The following is a 9,760-nucleotide window of genomic DNA, read 5'->3' on the forward strand; positions in this document are numbered from 1 at the left end:
TAACGATGTGCTCCGTGACTTCCTAGGGAAATTCGTGGTCGTTTACTTAGACGACATCCTGATTTTTTCTAAATCAATGGAACAACATGTTACCCAGGTGCGTCTGGTTCTTCAAAAGTTATGTGAGAATCATTTATATGCCAAGCTGGAGAAGTGTGAGTTTCATGTCACGGAAGTATCTTTTTTAGGGTACATAATTTCCCCTCAGGGATTTTCCATGGAACCAAAGAAACTCCAGGCCATCCTTAGTTGGGCGCAACCCACCAATTTAAAAGCAATTAAGCGTTTTTTAGGGTTTGCGAATTATTATAGGAGGTTCATTCATTCTTTTTCTGACCTGGTTGCTCCCATTGTAGCTCTGACAAAGAAAGGAGCGGATCCTACCAACTGGTCGCATGAAGCTGTGTTGTCCTTCCGGGCCTTGAAACAAGCCTTTGTCTCGGCTCCAGTCCTCAGACATCCTAATCCGGAATTGCCCTTTGTGGTGGAGGTTGATGCCTTGGAGGTTGGAGTGGGGGCTATCCTTTCTCAAAAGGATCCGGAGTCTCTGGAGTTACATCCTTGTGCCTTTATGTCCAGGAAATTCTCCTCCGCTGAATCCAACTATGACGTTGGTAATCGGGAGTTACTGGCGGTAAAATGGGCTTTCGAGGAGTGGAGGCATTGGCTGGAGGGAGCAAAACATACTATTTCGGTATTGACTGACCATAAGAACCTGCAATACATTGAATCGGCTAAGCGGCTTAATGCCCGGCAGGCACGTTGGGCATTATTTTTTACGCGTTTCAAATTTATAATCACTTTCAGGCCTGGTTCCAAGAATACTAAGGCTGATGCCCTGTCACATAGCTTTCTTCCGGTTCACAATAACAATCCTGTTACCCCCATACTTCCATCTTCGGTCATCTGGGCGGGCCTCACACAAGATTTATTTACCCAGTTAAAACAGCTTCAACACCAAGCTCCTAGAATTACTCCTGCTGGTCGTCTTTACGTCCCTGAGTTTTTGAGAGTTACTGTTTTAACGGAATTCCATGATAACAAAGTTTCAGGGCATCCAGGAGTCTCTAAGACATTGGAGTTAGTCTCTCGCTCAGTATGGTGGCCTGGTCTTTCTAAAGACGTCAAGGAATTTGTTTATTCATGTCAGGTTTGTGCACAGCATAAGGTTCCCCGTTCCTTGCCCATCGGGCAACTTATGCCCTTAAATGTTCCTCTCAGGCCATGGTCTCATATTTCTATGGATTTTGTGGTTGACCTTCCCCTTTCAGCCGGATTCCGAGTCATATGGGTGGTAGTGGACCGTTTTAGTAAAATGGCTCATTTTATTGCTCTTCCCCGATTGCCTTCTGCCCAAGGGTTGGCAGTTTTGTTTCTCCGCCATGTATTCAGGCTTCATGGGTTGCCTACTGATATTGTTTCTGATCGGGGTCCACAATTCATCGCACAATTCTGGAAATGTTTTTGTGCCTCATTGAAGATGAAATTGTCGTTAACATCCGGTTACCACCCACAATCCAACGGGCAAACCGAACGAGTTAACCAATCATTGAAACAATATTTGCGCTTGTATTCAGCCAAACTCCAGAATGATTGGTCCGAGTTTCTTCCGTTGGCTGAATTTGCTTACAATAATTCTTGTCATTCCTCCACTAAAGAGTCTCCATTCTTTTCAGTTTTTGGTTTTCACCCCAGAGCTAATTCTTTTTTTCATCATTCCTCAGTCTCCTCGCTTACCTTAACCTCCCATCTCAGAGCCATTTGGAAAAAGGTGCACCTTGCTCTCAGAAAAGCGGCCTTTCGAGAGAAGAAATTTTCTGACAGGCTCCGACGTCCTTGCACTTTTAAGGTGGGAGATAGGGTGTGGTTGTCGACTCGCAACATCAGGCTTCGACAATCCTCAGCTAGACTGGGACCCAAATTTATTGGGCCATTTCTTATTATTAAAAGAGTCAACCCAGTTGCCTTTCGGTTACGTTTACCAAGATCTCTCCGGATTGGAAATACGTTTCATTGTTCCCTGTTGAAACAATACGTTTCTTCCAGTAGATTTCCTCGGAAGATCTCTCAGGGTAGATCTCCAGTAGATGTACAGGGACAACAGGAGTTCTTGGTAGAGAAGGTTCTCGATTCCAAATTGTCCCGGGATCGGCTGTATTTTCTGGTTCACTGGAAAGGCTATGGTCCGGAGGAAAGGTCTTGGGTCCTGGATAAGGATCTTCATGCCCCGAGGCTCAAGAGGGCATTTTTTCGGGAATTTCCTCAGAAACCTGGCTTTAGGGGTTCCTTGACCCCTCCTCAAGGGGGGGGTACTGTTTGGCGCCGGGGTCCGCTTGATGGTCTGCGCGGCCCGGCGCCTAGCAACTAGAGATGCCGTGCACGTACAGCCGCCGGCTCCCTAGCAACGCTAGACGCCGGGCGCGCTGAGCCGCACGGACCCTAGCAACGGGGACGCCACTGGCGGACCGCATTCCCCGTTGCTAGGCTTTAGGAAATTAAGATATTCACCTGCTCTCTGGCCGTGCAGCAAGGCAGCTGCACGGCATTTATTCTAATCAGCCATTAGCATTAGAGACCTGAGACAAAGAGATCTGAATTATATGAGAGCCGACCAGAGGAAACACAAATTATGCAGTCAAGTGTCCCACATTTGGGGAAATCGCAGATGCAGCACACCCAGAGTGCAATGGGTGAGCCTTGCCCTGGGAGAAGCACCTTCCTGATCATACCTGGCAGGTAAGTAGGAGTTGGGCAAGAGCTGAGGAGGGTCGCTGCTCGGGCACCCCCCTGTCAAGTGAAGGAGATCCAACTGAGGCAGCACAAGAGAACTCTCGAAAGAAGAACAAGGCTAGAGGAAGATCTGAGACACAGAAATCTGGCTTTTACCAGAGCTGACCAGAGGAAAGCACAAACACAGTCCCCCACTACCACAAATAATGCAGTCGAGTTTCCCACATTTGGGGAAATCACAGGGGTCAGCATACCCAGAATGCAATGAATGAACCTCACCCTGGGAGAACAATCTTCATGACCATGGTATCTCCTATGCAAAATAAGTATGATTTGGGATAGGGCTGGGGAGGGCCGCTGCTCAGGCACATCTCTGTCAAGTAAAGGAGATTCAACTGAGGCAGCACAACCTAACCGTGGTTTTTTTTTCATTCTTTATACCGTCATAGTGTCATACTAGTTGTTACGAGTATACTACTATCTCTTTATCAACCAGTGTACAGTGCGGTAGTTCACGGCTGTGGCTACCTCTGTGTCGGCAGTCGGCAGGCAGTCCGTCCATCCATAATTGTATTATAATATATACCACCTAACCGTGGTTTTTTTTTCATTCTTTATACCGTCATAGTCAGTCATACTAGTTGTTACGAGTATACTACTATCTCTTTATCAACCAGTGTACAGTGCGGTAGTTCACGGCTGTGGCTACCTCTGTGTCGGAACTCGGCAGGCAGTCCGTCCATCCATAATTGTATTACAATATATACCACCTAACCGTGGTTTTTTTTTCATTCTTTATACCGTCATAGTCAGTCATACTAGTTGTTACGAGTATACTACTATCTCTTTATCAACCAGTGTACAGTGCGGTAGTTCACGGCTGTGGCTACCTCTGTGTCGGAACTCGGCAGGCAGTCCGTCCATCCATAATTGTATTACAATATATACCACCTAACCGTGGTTTTTTTTTCATTCTTTATACCGTCATAGTCAGTCATACTAGTTGTTACGAGTATACTACTATCTCTTTATCAACCAGTGTACAGTGCGGTAGTTCACGGCTGTGGCTACCTCTGTGTCGGAACTCGGCAGGCAGTCCGTCCATCCATAATTGTATTATTATAATATATACCACCTAACCGTGGTTTTTTTTTCATTCTTTATACCGTCATAGTGTCATACTAGTTGTTACGAGTATACTACTATCTCTTTATCAACCAGTGTACAGTGAGGTAGTTCACGGCTGTGGCTACCTCTGTGTCGGCAGTCGGCAGGCAGTCCGTCCATCCATAATTGTATTATAATATATACCACCTAACCGTGGTTTTTTTTTCATTCTTTATACCGTCATAGTCAGTCATACTAGTTGTTACGAGTATACTACTATCTCTTTATCAACCAGTGTACAGTGCGGTAGTTCACGGCTGTGGCTACCTCTGTGTCGGAACTCGGCAGGCAGTCCGTCCATCCATAATTGTATTACAATATATACCACCTAACCGTGGTTTTTTTTTCATTCTTTATACCGTCATAGTCAGTCATACTAGTTGTTACGAGTATACTACTATTTCTTTATCAACCAGTGTACAGTGCGGTAGTTCACGGCTGTGGCTACCTCTGTGTCGGAACTCGGCAGGCAGTCCGTCCATCCATAATTGTATTATTATAATATATACCACCTAACCGTGGTTTTTTTTTCATTCTTTATACCGTCATAGTGTCATACTAGTTGTTACGAGTATACTACTATCTCTTTATCAACCAGTGTACAGTGCGGTAGTTCACGGCTGTGGCTACCTCTGTGTCGGCAGTCGGCAGGCAGTCCGTCCATCCATAATTGTATTATAATATATACCACCTAACCGTGGTTTTTTTTTCATTCTTTATACCGTCATAGTCAGTCATACTAGTTGTTACGAGTATACTACTATCTCTTTATCAACCAGTGTACAGTGCGGTAGTTCACGGCTGTGGCTACCTCTGTGTCGGAACTCGGCAGGCAGTCCGTCCATCCATAATTGTATTACAATATATACCACCTAACCGTGGTTTTTTTTTCATTCTTTATACCGTCATAGTCAGTCATACTAGTTGTTACGAGTATACTACTATCTCTTTATCAACCAGTGTACAGTGCGGTAGTTCACGGCTGTGGCTACCTCTGTGTCGGCACTCGGCAGGCAGTCCGTCCATCCATAATTGTATTACAATATATACCACCTAACCGTGGTTTTTTTATACCACCTAACCGTGGCAGTCCGTCCATAATTGTATACTAGTATCCAATCCATCCATCTCCATTGTTTACCTGAGGTGCCTTTTAGTTCTGCCTATAAAATATGGAGAACAAAAAAGTTGAGGTTCCAAAATTAGGGAAAGATCAAGATCCACTTCCACCTCGTGCTGAAGCTGCTGCCACTAGTCATGGCCGAGACGATGAAATGCCAGCAACGTCGTCTGCCAAGGCCGATGCCCAATGTCATAGTACAGAGCATGTCAAATCCAAAACACCAAATATCAGAAAAAAAAGGACTCCAAAACCTAAAATAAAATTGTCGGAGGAGAAGCGTAAACTTGCCAATATGCCATTTACCACACGGAGTGGCAAGGAACGGCTGAGGCCCTGGCCTATGTTCATGGCTAGTGGTTCAGCTTCACATGAGGATGGAAGCACTCAGCCTCTCGCTAGAAAACTGAAAAGACTCAAGCTGGCAAAAGCACCGCAAAGAACTGTGCGTTCTTTGAAATCCCAAATCCACAAGGAGAGTCCAATTGTGTCGGTTGCGATGCCTGACCTTCCCAACACTGGACGTGAAGAGCATGCGCCTTCCACCATTTGCACGCCCCCTGCAAGTGCTGGAAGGAGCACCCGCAGTCCAGTTCCTGATAGAGATGAGCGGGTTCGGTTTCTCTGAAACCGAACCCGCACGAACTTCATGTTTTTTTCACGGGTCCGAGCAGACTCGGATCCTCCCGCCTTGCTCGGTTAACCCGAGCGCGCCCGAACGTCATCATGACGCTGTCGGATTCTCGCGAGACTCGGATTCTATATAAGGAGCCGCGCGTCGCCGCCATTTTCACACGTGCATTGAGATTGATAGGGAGAGGACGTGGCTGGCGTCCTCTCCATTAGAAATTAGATTAGAAGAGAGAGAGAGATTGTGCAGAGTCAGACAGAGTTTACCACAGTGACCAGTGCAGTTGTTGTTAGTTAACTTTTATTTATTTTAATATAATATATCCGTTCTCTGCTATATCCGTTCTCTGCCTGAAAAAAAACGATACACAGCAGCAGCCAGTCACACAGTGTGACTCAGTCTGTGTGCACTCAGCTCAGCCCAGTGTGCTGCACATCAATGTATAAAAGGCAAAGCTTATAATAATTGTGGGGGAGACTGGGGAGCACTGCAGGTTGTTATAGCAGGAGCCCCCAGGAGTACATAATATTATATTAATTTAAAATTAAACAGTGCACACTTTTGCTGCAGGAGTGCCACTGCCAGTGTGACTAGTGGTGACCAGTGCCTGACCACCAGTATAGTAGTATATTGTTGTATGTATTGTATACTATCTCTTTATCAACCAGTCTATATTAGCAGCAGACACAGTACAGTGCGGTAGTTCACGGCTGTGGCTACCTCTGTGTCGGCAGTCGGAACTCGGCAGGCAGTCCGTCCATCCATAATTGTATTACAATATATACCACCTAACCGTGGTATTTTTTTTTCTTTCTTTATACCGTCGTCATAGTGTCATACTAGTTGTTACGAGTATACTACTATCTCTTTATCAACCAGTGTACAGTGCGGTAGTTCACGGCTGTGGCTACCTCTGTGTCGGCAGTCGGCAGGCAGTCCGTCCATCCATAATTGTATTATTATTATAATATATACCACCTAACCGTGGTTTTTTTTTCATTCTTTATACCGTCGTCATAGTGTCATACTAGTTGTTACGAGTATACTACTATCTCTTTATCAACCAGTGTACAGTGCGGTAGTTCACGGCTGTGGCTACCTCTGTGTCGGAACTCGGCAGGCAGTCCGTCCATCCATAATTGTATTATATACCACCTAACCGTGGTTTTTTTATACCACCTAACCGTGGCAGTCCGTCCATAATTGTATACTAGTATCCAATCCATCCATCTCCATTGTTTACCTGAGGTGCCTTTTAGTTCTGCCTATAAAATATGGAGAACAAAAAAGTTGAGGTTCCAAAATTAGGGAAAGATCAAGATCCACTTCCACCTCGTGCTGAAGCTGCTGCCACTAGTCATGGCCGAGACGATGAAATGCCAGCAACGTCGTCTGCCAAGGCCGATGCCCAATGTCATAGTACAGAGCATGTCAAATCCAAAACACCAAATATCAGAAAAAAAAGGACTCCAAAACCTAAAATAAAATTGTCGGAGGAGAAGCGTAAACTTGCCAATATGCCATTTACCACACGGAGTGGCAAGGAACGGCTGAGGCCCTGGCCTATGTTCATGGCTAGTGGTTCAGCTTCACATGAGGATGGAAGCACTCAGCCTCTCGCTAGAAAAATGAAAAGACTCAAGCTGGCAAAAGCAGCACAGCAAAGAACTGTGCATTCTTCGAAATCCCAAATCCGAATTCCGAGCCCACCCGCTGGCGGTGATGCAGGGCAGTCTGGAGCGACTGCTGATGCTGACATCTGGTCCGGACTGAAGGACCTGACAACCATTACGGACATGTCGTCTACTGTCACTGCATATGATTCTCTCACCATTGATAGAATGGTGGAGGATTATATGAGTGACCGCATCCAAGTAGGCACGTCACACAGTCCGTACTTATACTGGCAGGAAAAAGAGGCAATTTGGAGGCCCTTGCACAAACTGGCTTTATTCTACCTAAGTTGCCCTCCCACAAGTGTGTACTCCGAAAGAGTGTTTAGTGCCGCCGCTCACCTTGTCAGCAATCGGCGTACGAGGTTACATCCAGAAAATGTGGAGAAGATGATGTTCATTAAAATGAATTATAATCAATTCCTCCGCGGAGACATTGACCAGCAGCAATTGCCTCCACAAAGTACACAGGGAGCTGACATGGTGGATTCCAGTGGGGACGAATTGATAATCTGTGAGGAGGGGGATGTACACGGTGATATATCGGAGGATGATGATGAGGTGGACATCTTGCCTCTGTAGAGCCAGTTTGTGCAAGGAGAGATTAATTGCTTCTTTTTTGGTGGGGGTCCAAACCAACCCGTCATTTCAGTCACAGTCGTGTGGCAGACCCTGTCACTGAAATGATGGGTTGGTTAAAGTGTGCATGTCCTGTTTTGTTTATACAACATAAGGGTGGGTGGGAAGGGCCCAAGGACAATTCCATCTTGCACCTCTTTTTTCTTTTATTTTTCTTTGCGTCATGTGCTGTTTGGGGAGGGTTTTTTGGAAGGGACATCCTGCGTGACACTGCAGTGCCACTCCTAGATGGGCCCGGTGTTTGTGTCGGCCACTAGGGTCGCTTATCTTTCTCACACAGTCAGCTACCTCATTGCGCCTCTTTTTTTCTTTGCGTCATGTGCTGTTTGGGGAGGGTTTTTTGGAAGGGACATCCTGCGTGACACTGCAGTGCCACTCCTAGATGGGCCAGGTGTTTGTGTCGGCCACTAGGGTCGCTAATCTTACTCACACAGCTACCTCATTGCGCCTCTTTTTTTCTTTGCGTCATGTGCTGTTTGGGGAGGGTTTTTTGGAAGGGACATCCTGCGTGACACTGCAGTGCCACTCCTAGATGGGCCCGGTGTTTGTGTCGGCCACTAGGGTCGCTAATCTTACTCACACAGCTACCTCATTGCGCCTCTTTTTTTCTTTGCGTCATGTGCTGTTTGGGGAGGGTTTTTTGGAAGGGACATCCTGCGTGACACTGCAGTGCCACTCCTAGATGGGCCCGGTGTTTGTGTCGGCCACTAGGGTCGCTGAGCTTAGTCATCCAGCGACCTCGGTGCAAATTTTCAGGACTAAAAATAATATTGTGAGGTGTAAGGTGTTCAGAATAGACTGAAAATGAGTGTTAATTATGGTTATTGAGGTTAATAATACTATGGGATCAAAATGACCCCCAAATTCAATGTTTTAAGATGTTTTTTAGGGTTTTTTGAAAAAACCACCCGAATCCAAAACACACCCGAATCCGACAAAAAAAATTCGGTGAGGTTTTGCCAAAACGCGGTCGAACCCAAAACACGGCCGCGGAACCGAACCCAAAACCAAAACACAAAACCCGAAAAATTTCAGGCGCTCATCTCTAGTTCCTGATAGTCAGATTGAAGATGTCAGTGTTGAAGTACACCAGGATGAGGAGGATATGGGTGTTGCTGGCGCTGGGGAGGAAATTGACCAGAAGGATTCTGATGGTGAGGTGGTTTGTTTAAGTCAGGCACCCGGGGAGACACCTGTTGTCCGTGGGAGGAATATGGCCGTTGACATGCCAGGTGAAAATACCAAAAAAATCAGCTCTTCGGTGTGGAGGTATTTCACCAGAAATGCGGACAACAGGTGTCAAGCCGTGTGTTCCCTTTGTCAAGCTGTAATAAGTAGGGGTAAGGACGTTAACCACCTCGGAACATCCTCCCTTATACGTCACCTGCAGCGCATTCATAATAAGTCAGTGACAAGTTCAAAAACTTTGGGTGACAGCGGAAGCAGTCCACTGACCAGTAAATCCCTTCCTCTTGTAACCAAGCTCACGCAAACCACCCCACCAACTCCCTCAGTGTCAATTTCCTCCTTCCCCAGGAATGCCAATAGTCCTGCAGGCCATGTCACTGGCAAGTCTGACGAGTCCTCTCCTGCCTGGGATTCCTCCGATGCATCCTTGCGTGTAACGCCTACTGCTGCTGGCGCTGCTGTTGTTGCCGCTGGGAGTCGATGGTCATCCCAGAGGGGAAGTCGTAAGCCCACTTGTACTACTTCCAGTAAGCAATTGACTGTTCAACAGTCCTTTGCGAGGAAGATGAAATATCACAGCAGTCATCCTACTGCAAAGCGGATAACTGAGTC

At 46.3% G+C, this 9,760-nt stretch overlaps 1 non-coding gene and 1 pseudogene across 1 annotated transcript; both read right to left on the bottom strand.

Annotated features, from left to right (window-relative positions):
- Positions 1-2,589: 2,589 nt before the first annotated feature.
- LOC135036802 (U1 spliceosomal RNA) lies at positions 2,590-2,744 on the bottom strand (annotated as a pseudogene).
- Positions 2,745-2,896: 152 nt separating this feature from the next.
- LOC135036801 (U1 spliceosomal RNA) lies at positions 2,897-3,060 on the bottom strand. The gene has a single exon (XR_010231458.1). It is a non-coding gene; the product is annotated as a U1 spliceosomal RNA (small nuclear RNA).
- Between the last annotated feature and the right edge of the window lie 6,700 nt (positions 3,061-9,760).

This window comes from Pseudophryne corroboree, unplaced genomic scaffold (genome assembly GCF_028390025.1).
Source record: "Pseudophryne corroboree isolate aPseCor3 unplaced genomic scaffold, aPseCor3.hap2 scaffold_659, whole genome shotgun sequence".
Lineage (NCBI taxonomy): Eukaryota > Metazoa > Chordata > Amphibia > Anura > Myobatrachidae > Pseudophryne > Pseudophryne corroboree.